Below are 18,159 nucleotides of genomic sequence, written 5' to 3' on the forward strand. Positions count from 1 at the left end.
TGACTGCACTTAGGGACCAAATGCAAGTAAGGGGACAGCAAGATGCCACCAGCTCTTTCGGCCACCACCACATTCAACCTTCACCACATACAGAGGCTGGGAGGGGAGGTTCAGGCTCAGGGCCTGAGCTCAGGGTCAGGAGCTCGGGTCTCTGGGAAGATGCTCTGGTGTCTAAGACAGAAAGACAACGACGTCTATGGTGACAGGTGATGTAGAACATGAAGCTGGGGACCTTTCTGGAATTCTCAGCAGCCCCTCTCAGACTCAGCTGCTGTCTCCCTTGGGAGGGTGCCCCAATTCTCCATGGGCACTCTCATGGCTCAGTAGAGATGGCATACTGTCCCCAGAGACCTGGGACAAGAACCAGAGGGGCCTCGGCCCAGCCCAGGGCCCAGCAACCTTCTCCCATGTGGCCTTGTCTAGACCCAGTCCCCAGCAGGGCAACACCAACACCAGCTACCTCCCAACCCAAGGGGGCCTCCGCCATACCTCTCCTGCTCCTGTTAGAGAGCAGGGACTCCCAGGCCACTGCTAGGGACTCCATGGCCTCTGGCAGGTAGGCCCAGTCCCTGGCTCCCAGGCTGTGCCTGGAGAGCATCAGGCTTCAGAGGAGCTTGCCATTCTGCTATCCCCACATGGCCTGGGCTTCCAGTCCGTGGGCAGTGATCACAATAGGTTGTTGGGCAGGGGCTGACCCAGCTTCCAGGGGACTGTCACTGTGGACACCAAAATGGCATAACTGAGATACAATGGATAAATGATAAATAAAGGCAAATTTTTACAAACTGCTGGTTCACGGTGTCATTTCTGCTCAGGCTCATCCCCAGAGATGCACTGGCCTGCAGCCTGGCCTTCCTCCTGCTGGGAGCTTCCCCTTGTGCACACGCTGAAATAGCGCAAAAAATGGAGGTGCTGTCATGGCCGCTAGGTGGCGGGTCAGCGCAATAAGATGTGGCAAATCCCCTGCTCCCGCTCCTGCGGCTGTGTCCTGCTCACAATGGAGGGAGACTTCCCCCCACACACACGGTGGGCGAGGGGTCGCTTAGAAAAACTGCCTCTGGGAGATGAATGTGACCATCCCCTGGCGGCCGGGGAGTCAGAGGAGATCCAGGCCATCCAACCCGCCCTGAGGAGAAGGAACAAGAAGACCACACAACCCTCTGGTCATGAGGGCACCTCTGTCCCAACCCACAGCTGGGGCCTGCTGTCACTGCGGCCTCTGGTCTCTTTCTGGGAAAGGTTGGGGCCTGGGTCAGAGGAGGGGCCTCGGCAAAACCTGTTCTTAGAGGTCAGATCTGAAGACACGCAGCAACCTCCAAATACCCAGGACTCAAGTGAGGCCAGTTCCACACACCAAGGGAGCGGGTGCAGCCCAGGGCACTCTGGGCTCTCATGGCCAGTCGGCTTCCATCTTTTTGGGGGGGTATCAGGGATTGAACCCAGGGTCACTCAACCTTGAGCACTATCCCCAGCCCTATTTTATATTATATTTAGAGACAGGTCTCACTGAGTTGCTTAGGGCCTGGCTAAATTGTTGAGGCTGGTCTCCAATTGCAATCCTCCTGCCTCAGCCTCCAGAGCTGCTGGGATGACAGGCCAGCCCCACTGCACACACCTTCTTGGAACTTTTGATGACCTTGTGAGGCCCTGGGTTCGATGCCCAGTGCCACAAAGGGGGGGGTACTTAAAATTTTAGAACAGTTTTAGATTTGCAGAGCAGTGTGACAGTGGCAGTGCATTCCTGTGTGTCACCCATCATCTTTTGTAGTGGGCACCCAGTCACCACCTGCACCCACTGCCTTCCGTTTTACCTGATGCCCCTTTTTCTGTCCTAAAATCCCAGCCAGGGGCCTTATTGTCCCATCTCTATAGGCTTCTCTAGGCTGTGACCTTTTCTTCAATGGCCCTTGTCCTTGGTGATCTCAACAGTTTGGGGGAGGACTGGTAGGTTGCTCTGATTGTGTCCCTCAGCTGAGCTCATGGCGTGACCGGGACCCTGGGTGTGGGGAGTTCACTGTACCATTGTGTCTGCCAAGGTGCTTGCTGTGGAAGTGTCCAGTTGACATTGACAGCCACCTCCTGGCTGGGTTGAGGGGATGCTTCAGACCCACATGGTCCCTCCTTTTCTGTCCACCGGTGGAGGGAAGTGTCATGGGCTCTGTGTCCTGGGCTGCACATTTACCTCATTGACTTGGAACCTGCAGGTGGCCTAGCCCAGCCCCCTGTGTTGACCAAGTTCCTCTGATGTCAGCATGACTCGTATCACTGTGCACTGGGTGACAACCCAAAATGACTCTCTCTGGTTGCTCAGACTGGTCCAGCTGGGCCATTGAGAGCCTTCTGTTAGCTCCTGGTCCCATCAGCGTATCCCCATCACTGACCATCTCAGGGTTAGAGAACCAATGAGTGAGTGGGAGGGGGCAGCCCCTACAGCTGGCCATTCCAGAAGGTTCCTTCTCAATAGGCCGAGTACAGTGTGCATGAGCACACAGAGGCATCCCCCACATGGGCAGGACCTCAGCTGCCAGGGTGTGGGGACATGGGACGGAGTGGACAAGGAGATTGTGGGCAGAGGTGGAGGTGAAGCTCAGGATTCACCCTGGCCCCCACTGTACCCTGCGACAAGTGAGCTTGTCCCAGGGCCTGACCTGAGAGAAATCCCAAAAGCGCACAGTGGGGGACACAGAGGCAACCTTCCTGAGGACAGTGCCCAGAACCCACACCTTTGGCCTCGAGCCATGTTGATATATATATATATATATATATATATATATATATATATATACACACACACAATAGTAGATAATTAAGATATGGCCAACTGGGTATGGTCCCACACACCTGTCATCCCAGTGGCTTGGGAGGCTGAGGCAGGAGGATCGCAATTTGGAGGTGAGCCTCTGCAACTCAGCAAGGTACTGAGCAACTCAGTGAGACCCTGTCTCTGAATAAAAATATCCTTGGGTTTAATCCCAGTTATTCCTTGCCCCCCAAAAAAAAGTTTTAAAGAGGGAGAGAGAGGGAGGGAGGGAGGGAGGGAGAAGGAGGGGGAGGGGGAGTGGAGGGGGAGGAGGGAGGGGAGGGGTAGTGGTGGTGTCATCCAAATAACATTTAAGATTTTATTTGAAAACACCTCAGGGGAGGGAGGATTCGACGAAAGCAATCCCAAAAGTTAGAATTTAAAACAAAACAAAAAATCTCTTCAGACAGAACTAACCACACTTCAGAGCTCATGGGAGAGGGGAGGCCTGGTCCAGGCCAGGCATGCTGCCTTCGTGGGGACGCAGTCTCCATGGAGTGCCACCCGGGTCCCTTCATGGACTTGTCCTGCTGGTCATCCAGGATCTTGGCCGAGGATTTGGCATCGTGAACAGCTCACTGGTCTCCTCCATGGGCTCTTGCTCGATGCTGTCCTTCCTGATTATCTTGGCCAGTAGGTTGGCTGGAGTCAGCAGCTGCACCAAGGGACCTGCAGTGGACAGCTGGGCCAGGAGTCCAGCCAGACCCAGAGGTCCCCCCAAGGTCCACGGATGGCAGGACTCTGCCAGCTGGGCCCCCTCCAGGCTCTGTCTGGTTGTTGTGGAGCCAGCAAAGGACAGAGCTTCCATGACTGGGAACATCACAGTCACAGCCCCATCATGGAGGCCACCAGTGTGACATAAGTTCTGGTCCTCACATCTTCACCCTAGTCTAGAAATTCCTCAAGCCAGGCACAGTGGCTTCTCAAGGGCTCTGGAGTCTGAGGCAGGAGGATGGAAAGTTGGAGGCCAGCCTCAGCAACTTAGCGAGGTCCTGAGCAACTCAGCAAGATCTTATCTCTAAATAAAATGCAAAAGAGGGCTGGGGATGGAATTCAGTGGTAGGGCGCCTGCCTAGCACTTGTAAGGCCCTGGATTTGTTTCTCAGCCCCATGTCACAATAAATCAACAAAATCAAGGCCCCGTGTGTCTCCAGCTCAGAAAGGTTAAAAGTCACTGAAGCCACCACCCAGCCAAGGCGGCTTCAGCTGTAGGCTCATCTGAACCCCAGGGACACATGGGGGACGAGGAAATGGGTCCCAGGGCCTCACAGACTGTCGGGGACACAATTCCTGGTCTGGAGAGCCCATTGTCCTCGTGCATCTGGACAGGAGCCAGGGGCCAGGGGAGGGGCTAGGCTGGCAAGGCCCCAACAGAGCCCAGGCTCTGGCTCTGTCCATCTCCTGTCCTAGAAGACGGTGGCAGAGTTAGTGACTTCCTGCAGAGGGAGTGTCAGCTGCAGGACAAGGGGGACCTCTCTCGTTAATCGAACTTTCACAAGCCACCTCAGACGCTCAGCAGTCTAAGCCACTGTGTCCTGGGACTTGTCACACCTGGAAGCCCAGAGACAGCCTGAGCCCTGGTCAGCCTCTACCTGGGGCCAGGAGGCCACTGCCTCACCTCAGAGTGGTCTTGGTGCCGATCTTCCCCACGTGGTTGAGTGCCTCCTTACTGATGTGGATTCCCTCCATCTGGGCTTAGATATTAATGATCCTTCAGAGGAGAAAAAACATGATCCACAGTGACCGGACCCCAGGCACAGTGGCGCACACTTGTAATCTCAGCTCAGGAAGCTGAGGCAGGAGGATCGCAAGGTGGAGGCCAGCCTCTGCAACTTAGCAAGGCCCTGAGCAACTCAGTGAGATGCGGTCTCTAAATAAAATAGAAAAACAGCTAGGGAGGGGGCTCAGCTGTTAAGTGACCCTGGGTTCAATGCCTGGTACCAAAAGAAGTGACAGGGCCCAAATGTCTCCTTTATACAGTGCTTTAAAATGACACTGTACAGCATCTCGTACTGCTGGACTGGGGAGCAGGAGGTTGGCTGCACCCTCCAGGGGACGCGGACCAGCTGCACGGCCAGTGTCCTGCTCACTGACTAAAGAGTACCTAATGTCCCCCTCTGTCCCAGAACACTGGTCCCTGAGGCTCCAGCCTCTTTCCACAGCCTGGGACCGAGAGGAGCCATTTTTATTTGTGAGATGAACATGACAGTCCAATAAATCAGAAGGTGTCCCCAGAATCTGGCAGCTTACACAGCATCAGAAGGGCCGTGTCATCTGTCATGGTGACACCTGTCACTGGTCCCTTGGGTGCTGGGTGATAAGGGCCGGGGCGATGAGGTGGCGTGTGGTGTGGCCAAGATCACCTGGGCCTGGCGCCTCATCCACCATGGGGATTGTTCACTCTGGCAGCTTCGTGAACAAACTCTCAAGGATCCCTGGCTTCAATTAAAGCCATCAAAACACTACAGGGTTGGAGATGCAGGGATTAGGGACACCCAGTCCTCCCTGCAGCTATCGCAAGAGGTGCTGGGACATCTATGTCCAAGCCCACCCACCGGCTGTCCAGAGGGTCAGAGCCAGGGATCCAGGGATGCGGGGCATGCTGGGGCCTGCAAACAGAATAGGCCCTGCAAGACCATCAGGATGGGGTCCAGGTGACCAGGCCAGCAAGCACCCCAGGAAGTGACCCTCTATGCAGGCCACCACTGCTGCAAGGTGCCCCAGCAAAGCCCTTCATCTGGGCTCAGAGAACAGGCACTTGGGAGGCTGGGGCAGGAGGATCACGAATTCAAAGCCAGTCTCAGCAAAAGTGAGGCCCTGAGTAGCTCAGTGAGACCCTGTCTCTGAATCAAAGCAGAACAGGGCTGGGGATGGGCTCCGAGTCGAAGGCCCTGGTTCAGTCCCTGGTTGTTGTCAGGTCCCTGTTTTTTATTCTCTCCCTCAAACTTGACCAAAGGGGGTTAAAGGTGAGAACAGGCAAGACCCAGGGGAACAGAGGCTCTGGGACACTGGACAATGTCCCTGTAACCAACCCACCCTGCAGACGAGGGGACAGAGCCTCTGGGTAAGAGGAGCTGCCCAGGGTGGTGAGGGGCCCAAAGTGAAGGCGGGGGGGGGGGGACAGCGGCAGGGGTGCACCTGCTTCATCTCCTGCGGGGGAGCAGAGCATAGTGTAGAGGGTCATCCCATGGTCCAGCAGGTCCAGGGGGATCCGGTGGAGAGAGGGGACATCCTCGGTGCCCCTGTGAAGGCCAAGAGGAGTCCCGTCACCTACGCTTGTCTGAGACAAGACACTGGACACTGGGAACTGGGAAGGGGGCACTGACAGCCACAGAGAGCTAGGGGGTGACCCAAGGAAAGCAGAGTCAGGGACAGGTAATAAACTGATCCTCAGGTGACCCCAAAGAACCCCTGCTTTGTTGATTTTGTTTGATGCTGGGAGACTCCACTACAGAGCCACAGATCCAGCCCTTTTTAATTTTTGTTTAGAGACAGGATCTCGCTGGGTTGCTTAGGGCCTTGCTGAGGTTGGCCTCCAACTCATGATCCTCCTGCCTCAGCCTCCTCAGCCTCTGGAATTACAGGTGTGCGCCATTGTTCCTGGCTGGACAATGATATCTTAAATATGAGGCCAAAAACACAAAAGAAAAAGCAGATAAACTGTGTATGTGTATGTGATGCTGGATGTGGAACCCAGGGCCTTAGGCATGCTGGGCAAGCACTCTACACTGAGCCACATACACCTCCAGCACAATCAACTGGAGCTTTAGATCAAAATTCAAAACTCGTTTATGTCAAAGACTCTGTTCAACACTGAAAAGACTACTCAAAGAATAAAAAATACTCATGAATCAAACATGTGGAAATGGTCTAGTATCCACACTATGTAAAGAGCACTTACAATTCAATAATAAAAAGATAACATAATAAAAAAGGGCCAAGGATACAAAGATATATTTCTACAAAGATATAAAAATAGCCAGTAAAACACAAAAAATACAGACTCGCTGGCCCTTGGCAAATGCAAATCAAGTTAGAGGCCACCGCACACCCACCAGGACATATACAGTGGACAGTAACAGATGTCAAGTGGTACGTGGAAAAACCAAGACCCTCAGACATTCCTGGTAGGAGTGTGGCAATAAAGCCATCCTACTGGCAGTTCCTTGGAAGGTCAGAGGTGCCGTGTGACACAGCAGCTCCACCCCTCCACACAGATCCAAAAGAAAGAAACTGCGGTCCCCACACGTCTGCGGCAGTGTCAGTCCCACAGCCAAACCCCCCCAATGGGCTTGGGCTGATGAGTGCCCAGATCCCTGAGCTGGTGAAGGCCCCATGCAGTGGGCGCTCCTTAGCCACGGGGGATTCAAGGGCATGGAGGACAGGGGTGAAGCCTGTCAGTCACACCCCACACACAGCCACAGAAGGCTAAGGGACAGAAAGCAGCCTCCTGCTGCCTGAGGTCTGGTGATGGACAGGGCGCAGCAGCAGAGGTACTGTGGATGGCTGACGGGGATGGGGGTGGCAGCATTCTAAAACAAACTGTGGTGGCAGTTTTGTGATTTTGTGGCCACACTAAGTGCTACTGGAGTTTGCCAGGGTCTGGGAGCTGCATCTCCAGAGGGCTGTTCAAAGCCCCACCTGGGACTGGGCCACAGGCTCCCACTGGGACTAGGCCACACCACTGCCTACGGCCTGATGCCTATGGCCTGGAGCTGGCCTGGCATGGCGCTTCTGGGCTCCCTCCTTAGCCCCACACAGAAGGAAACGAGGAGGCCAAGGCTGTCATCCAGACTCACGACCTAAGAGTTTTTAAAAAGACTGGATGCTGCAGTGGCCCAAGCCTGTCATCTCAGCAGCTTGGCAGGCTGAGGCAGGAGGATCGTACCTGGAGGCCAGCCTCAGCAAAAGCAAGGTGCTAAATAAGCAGCTCAGCAAGACTCTGTATCTAAATGCATTGGGTGGGGGATGGGCCTTGAATCCAGGTGGTGCTGGGGTGGACACTTGCTGGCTTTGGCCTGGGCAGGTCCCTGAGTCAGGACAGCCCCACAGGCTCTCAGCACATCAAGACGTCCCAGTGCCCCCCAGGGCCCATGTGGGAAGCCATGAGAAGAAGCCCTCAGCCAACACTGTCCCTTCTCCCCCTGTCCCTCATGAGTTCCGGGGTCAGACATGGGTCTGCGGGGCAGGGAGCTGGAAGGTCCCCTTGGGAGCGGCCTGAGGGCAGCAGGTCAGGAGTCGCCCACAGTGTGCCCATGTCCCAGATACTCCTCAGCCCCCGCCCCAACCCCAACTTGCCAGGAGCCCCAGCTCCTGTCCCAGTCCAGCCCTGGTCACTGCCCAGCCTGCCTCTGGGCTGCACGCTCCCTGGACACCAGGTCACAGCCCCTGCTCCTGGGCTCAGGGGGCAGCGGCCACATCCTTCAGTGCTGCTGGACAACGGCCCCAGGACTAAGCACTAGAGTCCTATTCTTGAGACCACGTGGCTCCATCCCCACAGGCAGGTTCTCGGGTCAGAGCCACCTTCCTGTGGAGCTTTCTCTGGGGCTCAGGGTGGACAGAGCAGCATCCTCTGAAGACACCTGCTGGCCAGGCCAGGGACACTGGGGGGGGGCTGTGAGCAGGGCTCCCCAGAATGGGGGGGAGCATGTATCCATGTGGAGCCACTGTGCTAAAGATGTGTCCAAGCCATTCTGCACCAAACCCCATGTCCCCACGGCCTGGAGCAGCTATACTCAAAGGCAAGCTGAGGTCAGGCAGGGGCCAGAGGCCCCACTATGTCTCTAAGAAGGTCTCACTGTCCTTACTGGTTTTGTTTCTGGAGAGACCTGCGTTCTCCTCAGTGTTTAAAGCAGCTCAACTCACAGTAGCCAAGCTACAGAACCAGCCTAGGTGCCCCTCAGCAGATGGATGGATAAAAAAAACTGTGGTCCCTATACACAGTGGAATATTACTCAGCCATAAAGAAGAATGAAATGATGGCATTTGAAGGTCACTGGATGGAGCTGGAGAGGAATGTGCTGAGTAAGTAAGCCAATTCCTAAAACCAAAGGTGGAGTGTCCTCTCTGACATGCAGATGCTGACTCACAATAGAGGAAAATAGAAGAGAATTTCATTGGATAAGACAAAGGGAAGGAAGGGGAGGGACTGAGAGAGACAGGGGAATGAATGGACTTCACTTTCTCATGTTCACATAGGAACACAACCAGGGACACCCCACAGCAGGGCCAGCCACAGGAATGAAAGTCACACCCCATGTAGGTGATGTGGCAGGATGCATGCTGCTGTCATGGGGAGCTAAGGAGAACAAATTCAGAGACAAATCTGTGTTCCCACCTATGACAAGGGACAAGGTGCAATGTCAATCAGTGTCCTCATTAAAGATGAACCGGGCTCTGCTGGCCTCTGGGAGCCATTGTGAGGGAGCTGACACTCAGGTAACCAGAGTGGCCCCACCTCCTCAGGCCTTTGCTCCCCACAGGAATGTCCAGCCTCAGAGGCTCACGGAGATCCTCCCCATCAGGGATAGGGCAGCTGTGGCCTTTAGTCCCCCTACTGTCTCCTCCCAGGGGCAACATGTGCTCCCTTTGTCCCATCCTGACTTGTGACATCATGGGTGGGGTCAGACCAGGGGAGCAGGGACATCTGGCAGCACTTACCTGATTACACAGTGGCCTCAGTTGGAGGCAAAAATCATGATGGGGGGGATGGAAGATTCCAGAGCTCGGTGCAGGGAGGTGAAGCCCTTGAAGTCCAGCATGTGCTCCTCCTCCATGAATAGCATGCTGGGGACCATCTCAGCCATGCCCTGGTTGATGTACTTGTTTACCATCTTGTTGATCCCACCTCGGACAGGGTCCCAGCCAGCGCAGGGAAATGTCACCTGCTCTCTTCTCGCCGCCTCAATTCCCTCCAGACCCAACCCTGCAGCCTGATTCTCCTACTGGCTCGTTGACCCCAGGCTGGGTACTGGACCCATTCCAAGTTTGGTGTCATCATTTGAAAACAAAAATCATGCCAGGTGTGGTGGCACATGCATATAACCCCAGCAGCCTGGGAGGTTGAGGCAGGAAGATCACAAATTGGAGGCCAGCCTCAGCAACTTAGTAAGGCCCTGAGCAACTCAGTTGAGGCCCTGTCTCCGAATAAAATACAGAATAAAGCTGTGGACGGGGCTCAGGGTACAAGAACCCCTGAGTTGAATCCCTGTGCCCCCATCTAAAAAAAAAAAGAAAACAGGCATCATCGCCCCAAAATTCCACAAAAAGCCTTCTGTGGAGCAGTGGGGTGCAGTGTCCAGGAGCCACCCCACAGAGCCCTGAGCATGATGCCAAGATACACCACTTGGGAGCCCCAGAGAGATGTGTTTTCATATGCAAATTCTCCTCTGCTGCACTCAGTCAAGGAGCCCTTTTGGTGGCCTTGCATGACAATGCTCAGGTTAATTAACTTTCCATCAAGTGCAGTTAGAATCCTCTTCCCAGGAAACCTGAGCAAGGAGGGTCAGAGCCAGCTCAGCCTCGGCCCCCAGAACCACCAGCCCCTGCAGAACAGCAGACCTGCCTCAGGTCCCAGCCCTCACCTTCCAAACTAGCACCCCCTGTCATGGAGCTGTTCCCAAAGAACAGGGATGTGAGGTCTGTCCTCACCCAGAGCCATGACGCAGGGCTGTCAGAACCCAGTTCAGAGACAGATCTGCTCTTGGCCACTTATGGAGGAAGCTTAGGCTGCTGCTAGGCCTCAAGGCAACAGTGGATTCATGTTGAACTTACATTTTCAGGGAGTAAAGTGGTAATGGGCCCAAGAAGGACATAAAATTGGGGAAGAGCTGGGCACGATGGCACATGCCTGTCATCCCAGCAGCCCGGGAGGCTGAGGCAGGAGGATCAGAAGTTGGAGGCCAGCCTCAGCAGCCTAGCAAGGGCCTAAGCAACTCAGCCAGGCCCTATCGCTAAATAAAAAATACAAGTGCTGGGACGGGGCTCAGTGGTCGAGGGCCCCCAAGTTCAATCACCGGCATAAAAAACAAATAAGTCCACAAAGGAGCAAGGGAGACTCACTGCCTGGTGTCAAAGTGGGCACCATTCCGTGACCTCAAAGAAAGCAGATGCTGACCTCAGTGGGGCCAGAGCACACAGTGTGGCCACAGCTTCTAAGGGAGTGAAGACTCAGAGCCACATAGTGGGGGGTGCTCAGAGCCACATAGTGGGGGGCTCTCAGAGCCAGGAGCATGTCAGAGGCAGGGCCTCAACTCGGCTCTGGGCTCAGGGTTTGCCACGCATCCTCCCTGTGATCTCTGTCTTCTTTGGCTTCATCAACTGGCCCATCATGGACAGGACATCTTGTCCCCCCTGTAGGAGGGAGGACTTTCTAAGGCAGCTACCAAAGCCCATCCTCCTGCCTCCTGCGGATCCCTGATGTCACTCAACTCCAGATCCCCTGGGAAAAATGAGGGGCTCCTGAACTCAGAGGGATTCTGTTGAGGTTTCCCCTGTCCTGTAAGAATCCAGCAGAGTCGTGCATGGTGGCTCGTGTCTTTAAAAATCTTGACAATTGGGAGGCTGAGACAGGAGGATCACAAGTTGGAGGTCACCCTCAGAGACTTAGTGAGGTCCTGAGCAACTCAGCAAGACCCTGTCTCTAAATAAAATATAAAAAGTGCTGCGGACGGGGCTCCATGGGTAAGCACCCCTGGGGTTTAAGCTTCAGTACAAAAAAAAAAAAAAAAAAAAAAAAAAAAACTCCAGGAAGAAACTCCAATCCCAAGAGTCTCTAGCCTCTCCCAGTCAAAGCTCCCAGGGACAAAAAGCAAAACCAGATTCCCAGCAGAAAGCCCGTTCCTGGAGGGGAGGAGGAGGAGGCCCCCTTCAGGATGAAGAGCAAACCTGACTCTGTTCAGCGGGGCCCAGAGCAGCACCAGCTGGGAGCTGGAGGACTCGGGGCTCGGGCTCTGCAGAGACTGGAGCCTCCGTGAGGCTGTCTGGGCCCTCTGAAGGCTCCCACCAGGAACCCCCAGCCTGGGGTGGAGAGCATCCCCCAGCAGGTTGGCAGGTGGCCAGGGGCAGACAACTCCCAGAGATCAGCTGTGACAGCATCTGGACATTGGGACAAAGATGCCAAAGCTCATGTCACTCTTTGCTGAGCCTCCCAGAGGGCCTCCAGGAGGACAGCAGAGCCCTGACCACTGGTTCCCAGGGCCTTGGCGTGGGCCATGTACAGGTCATGCAATGTCCCGTCCTAGATGAACTCCTTCTTCTTGTGCCCGTTGCCCTTGAGCAGAGCATGTTCTCTTCGGCCTCCAGGATGAACTCCGTGGCCTGGGAGTCACACCTGCCCTGCCTCTGCCAGCAGACCACAGGCACTGAGGCCATGTCTCTTAATAAAATATTAAAAAAAAAGGCTTGGGATGGAGCTCCATGGTTAAGAGCCCCTGGGTTCAAACCCCGGTGCCAAAACCAAGAATGAAACCAAACGCATCTCAAACTCTTACCAAATAAATAAATAGGAAGAAATGTTTTCTAATATGCTCCCATGAAGCCAGCATCATTTTGGTAACAGTATCAGGTAAAGATTCTACAAAGAAAAACAAAACAAAACAAAAACCCAGGTCAATATCCCCATGAACATACACACCAAATTTCAAACAAAAATCTGGTATTAGTAAACCAAATTCAGCGGCAGGTTATCTCATTGATTGCGGTCCTAGGGAGGGAACCCAGGGATGCTCTACTATTGTGCTGTATCCCTCGCTCTCTTTGGTGTTTTTATTTTGAGTCACTGTCTTACTAAGGTGTGGAGGCTGGCCTCCAACTTGCTTGCCCATCCTCCTGCCTCCGCCTCCTGAGCCACCTGGATGACAGACAAGCACCACTGTGCCCTGCTGGGATGAGATTCTGCCACTGTGTCAGACTTCCTCCACCTTTGATTCAGTGTGGCATTAGCAGATCTGTTCAGTTCTGGATGTGACAGGGAGCTCAGCTGGAGGCCTGACAGTCTGCTCAGAGGTTGGTGTATGACACACTGAGGAACACACAGGGTTAATGGCAATTGCTGGCAAGGTAGGTCCCCTCTGAGAAAAGAGAAATTTCCATTTCACTCCTGAAAGCATCTTTAAAGCCCAAATTCCAATCAAAGGGGAAAGTATAATAACTTCCTCTGGGCAAATTTATAATGAATCCAGGATTAATTGGCCTTAATAAAGTTGAATTCATGACTGGATGTTTGTAAAGAACTCTGAACCACCTTGGTTTCAAAATGTCATTGAAGACACAAAAATAAGCCAGCATCCTATGACCATGAGGAACAAATTCCAAATCATCCAATTCTGCACCCAGTTTCCCAGCAGTCATGTCCCCAGGGACTGTGCCCAGCTGGTGAAACTGAAGGGAAACTGGTGAGTGTGCTGTGGAGGAAGATGCCTATATAGGCTACTGCTCTGGGGGTGAGTCCCACTCAAGTTGGGGTCATGGTACATTTGCAGGTATCCATGCATCCTCAGAGCTGGGTATGGTGGCACATTCTGTCATCCCAGCAGCTCAGGAGGCTGAGGAAAGAGGTTCAAAATTTGGAGGCCAGCCTCAGAAACTTAATGAGGCCCTGAACAATTCAGTGAAACCCTGTCTCTAAATAAAATAAAAAAATAGGGCTGGGGGTGGGGCTTAGGGGTGAAGCATCCCTGGGTTCAGTCCCCAGTACACACACGAAAAAAGAACAAAAAAACAGGAAAGAAGACCAGAAGCCCTCAGGATGTTGGTGGCCTCAGGAGGGCTTACCTGTGTGCTAGCCTCCATGCTCAGTCCTGAGGCTGGCTTTGAACTCAGGCACGTGGCCGGTGTGGAGGGACACGGGGTTGAGGATGTTCTTGGGCACATCTGGACCACAGATGGCTGTAGAGTTGTCATTACTAGCCTGCTCTCTCCAAATGACAAGAAGATGGAGAAATGTTGACAGAGGGCTCCAACTCCAAGTCAACCCTTCAACAAGCTGGGAACCATAAATGATGGGCCTTAGTTTCTAAATCTGTGAACTACAGCCAAGGACAGGAGCAGCTCTGCCTACTGAGAGGTCTGTGGGGAGAATTACAGACTAGAAAGTATGGAAATACTCATGAATCTTTAAAGGACTGTTCAACATTGGTGACAGGTAGAGATTAAAAAATGTCTGTCAGGTATTGCTACAGGTGATGCTTGAGATGTGTGGGTGCCATGAGTGAAAGACAATAATATGTATGTTTTTACATCTGAATCAGAGAAGTCTGTTCAGTTTTGCTGCCCACCATAATCTGTTGAGATAGGTGCAGAGTCTCACACTCATTACTCATGAAAATAAATCAAGGTTTCTGAGCATGGGAGGAACTTATCCAAATTCCCACAGCTCCTCTGTGATGGAAATGATGGCACATTGCACTCTGCCATTTGGGCTCTTGTAGAATTTGGTACAAAGTCCTCCTAAAGAGTCAGATTGACAAAGCTTGGTGGGGAGCAGACTGGGTGTGATGTCCCATGCCAGGATACTTGGCTTCAAGTGGATTATTGCCAGTTTCTGAGACTTGAGTGTGTCCTTTTCCCTTTCCTGTTGACCTGAGATGTATTTGTTTCTTCAGAGCAACACTCTGTGCTCTGCCTTCTCTGCTATTTGGCCACCCTGTCCCTGAGACAGGAATTTCCTCCAGGAAGAAGCCAGGTGGTTACATGATGCAAAAGATAAAATCTGGCTTTAGGGCCAAACAGATGCAGTTGGATTCCCAGCTTCACCTTTTCTTAATCTCGAAGATTGCACAAGCCATGGTTTCTGAGCCTCAGTTTCCTCATTTGAACTGACTTCTCTGTGGCTCTGAGATACTTTCAAAATTTAATGAATTAACAAACCCAAATGAAAGAGCCCAGCCTGGGGCCCAGGACTGAGCCAATGCTCAAAGAGAGGGGGCACCATTGTCTTTCCCTCACCAGGGAAGGTGTTCCATGGGAATATAAGATAAGTGGGTCCTGGGGAGCAGGCAGACAAGACCTTACTAGCTCTGGCCACCAGGGACTTGAGTAAAAAAAGCAAAGATTCAGTGAGACAAGTCCAGAGAAGGTGGTGTGGAAAAGATCAGAAACATATGGCTAAGATTTTTCTGGGAGAAGAAGGGAAAATTGCTTCTTGAAAATAATCTATGTCAAGAAAAAAATCCAGGGAATCTTAGGAACAAACACTATTATGTGCAGAGTTGATAGGGCTTTGAAGATCATCTTATCCAGCTCCTTTGACCCATGTGGAAATTGAGGCACAAAAAGAAGAGGTTATTATTGGAGTCAATGAAGGCATTCATGGAAGACTTCCAACTCCCTCTGGTGTTCATGACACCTCCCATGCAGCCTGGGTGGGACTGGAAGAGGGCTTACCTGTGTCATGGAAAGGGAGATAGAACCTGCTTCTATCTTTGGTGATCAGAAGAGGAACAGGAAAGAAGGTGGGTCCATTGGCAGTATCCAAAGCCTGGACCCCAACTTTTCTGTCCAAGGCCTGGTGGCCTTGTAATGACTCTGATCTGCCAGTGGAAGCTGGCTGGCCAGCCCTATCTGTCTAGAATTCTTCCTGGCCCATCCTGCCAAGAAAGAAGAAATTCTGTACTCAAAGTGGGGGCTGGGGCAGGAAGGATTGCCTTGGATGTCCTCAACAGCTCTGGAAGTCTTCACACAGGGTCTCTGGAAAAATAAGAGGTGATGTCCCTGCAGAAGAACCATTAGAAACTTCTGTGTGATGGTGAAACAAACCATTTCTTCTTCCATAATCATCCTTGCTATAGCCCTGGCTCAGGTCAGACAGCCTGCCATGTTTGCACTTTATTTTAAAATACCTCTTGCTTTATCTATATCTATATCTATATCTATATCTATATCTATATATCTATATATCTATGTCTATATCTATATCTATATCTATATCTATCTAACCATCTACTTATCTATCTATGTATGTATATATCCACATATCTATATATCTATATATCATCTATCTATATCTATATATCATCTGTCTATCCCTGTGAATACCTGAACTCCCAGTCAGAAGAAAGCACTCAATTTTGTCTTTGAGTGAGCTGATGGTAATGTGATTTCTCAGACAGAACCCTTTGAGCTCTGCAGTAGAAACAAGCCCGTTTCTGATGTAATTTAAAAGAATAGCCTCCCAATTTTCTCATCTTTTTGCTGGATCCACCTTATCCAAGGACAGAATAAGCCAACGTTTGGTTAAATAGTTCACAGATTAATTCTCAACAGATGTGAGAACTTTTTTTCTTATATTCCCCCACTCTTAGAGAGAATCTGGTCAGATTTTCTTGCTGGATTCACAAGTCTAGAAGAGAAGGATGGGGGAGGAAAGGGGATTTTACCATCATGCCCATTGAGGGAGTCCCTTCTCCCCAGCCACTGTCAGCCCCTCAGGGTCTCAGGCTGTGTCTGGAGCCTTCAGAGGTCTATGCTTTGGGCAGGGTCCTCCAGGACTGCCTGCATTCAGAAAGGAACACTGTGTCTGCCCTGTGAAGTAAACAGATGGAGCTTACTAAAAGAAAATTAAACAGAAGAAAAACAGTACAAGTAAGAATCTCAAATTCTCAATTTTCTGTGCTTTGGGCAAATTATTATTATTTTTTTTAATTTTAAGTTTTATTTTTTTGGGGGTACCAAGCATAAAACCCAGGGTCCTGAAACACTGAGCCACACCCTCAGCCATTTTTTTAAAAATTTTGTTTAGAGACACAGTCTCACTGAGTTGCTTAGGGCCTTGCTTTGTTGCTGAGGCTGGTGTTGAACTTGCAATCCTCCTGCCTCAGCCTCTGAGCCACAAGGATTACAGATGTGTGCCATCACACCTGCTGGGCAAATTATTGGGTAAGGTTTCAGGGAGCTGAAACCTTACTTATCTGTTGCATTTATTAATTTACATGGTAGCGCTGTTGAAGAGATTTAGAATTCTTCTAGGAAACTGGATGTTCACATGATTTGAGTTCCACCCCCAATTTCTGGCCTGTGCCAAAGAGAAACAATTACATTGCCTGCAAAGTGATCTGGCCTCCCTTGTCATAATCTAGTGATCAACTTTGCATCAAAAGTCATAGGGTGCCCACATAAGGTGCTTCCTGATGAGATGCTGCATGGAGTGCCCCACATGGCCCCAAAACGTCCTTGTCCAAAATGATTCACCTAAGTAGATGACAAGGTCAAAGGAAGAGGGAGAGAGTTAAATAAGAAAAGAAAACAAAGCACAATTTCCAAAGGAAAACTGGTCCAGTCTCTCTTTAAGGTCAATTTCAAGAGAAGTGGGTGGGAGAGAGAGGGGAACAGGACTAGCAGGAATTGTGGAATGTGATGGATATCATTATCCAAAGTACATGTATGAAGACATGAATTGGTGTCAACATATTTTATACACAACCAGAGATACAAAAAATTGTACTAGATATGTGTAATAAGAATTGTATTGCATTCCACTGTCATTTATTTACTTATTTAGCAATACATTTATTTTATTTGTTTATTTATTTATTTATGTGGTGCCTGGGAATCGAACCCAGTGCCTTGTGTATGCTAGGCAAGCATTCTACCACTGAGCCACAACCCTGAACACTATTTTTTAAAAGATTAATTAACAAAAATCAATGTCAAGAAAATAAAGTGGTTGGCATGAGGAGAGTTTGTTTTATATAAAAGCAAGTTGAGAGACATAACCATTAAGTATAATCTGCAGTTCTTGTTAGAATAATGTGGTTTTATTTTATTGAAGTGTAATTCATATAACATAATTAACTTTTTTTTCTTCTTTTCTTTTTCTTTTTTTTAATTTTTATTTTTGGTACCAGAGATTAAACATAGAGGCACTTAACCACTGAGCCACATTGCCAGCCAATTTTATTTTTTTCTGCAGACAGGATCTGGCAGAATTGCTAAAGGCCTCACTAAGTTGCTTAGGCTAACCTTGAACTTGCAATCTTCCTGCCTCAGTCTCCAGATGTGCTGGGTTTATAAACATGTGCCACCACACCCAGTTACAAAAAACCATTTTAAAGTGAACAAATGTATGGTGTTTATTGCATTCACAATGTTATACAACTATGATCTCTCTCTATTTGCAAACTTCTCCATCATTTCCTAACATCTCATTTCCCTTAAATAATGACTCCCTCTTTCCTCTTTCTGTGAAATCACTAACCTGAAATTCATGAGCTATTTTTTTGTTTTTGTTTTTATTCATTTTTTTTTTTGTCTGTGCTGGCAATCCAATCCAAGGCTTTATGTATATTAGGCAAGTACTCTGCCATCAAGCTACACCCTCAGATTTTTTTTACCAAGTTTCTATAAATTTCAGAATATGTTTA

General features: G+C 50.7%; 1 pseudogene; it reads right to left on the reverse strand.

The window, feature by feature from the left end:
- Positions 1-801: 801 nt before the first annotated feature.
- LOC139704307 (ruvB-like 1) lies at positions 802-12,172 on the reverse strand (annotated as a pseudogene).
- Between the last annotated feature and the right edge of the window lie 5,987 nt (positions 12,173-18,159).

This window comes from Marmota flaviventris, unplaced genomic scaffold, assembly GCF_047511675.1.
Source record: "Marmota flaviventris isolate mMarFla1 unplaced genomic scaffold, mMarFla1.hap1 Scaffold_49, whole genome shotgun sequence".
Lineage (NCBI taxonomy): Eukaryota > Metazoa > Chordata > Mammalia > Rodentia > Sciuridae > Marmota > Marmota flaviventris.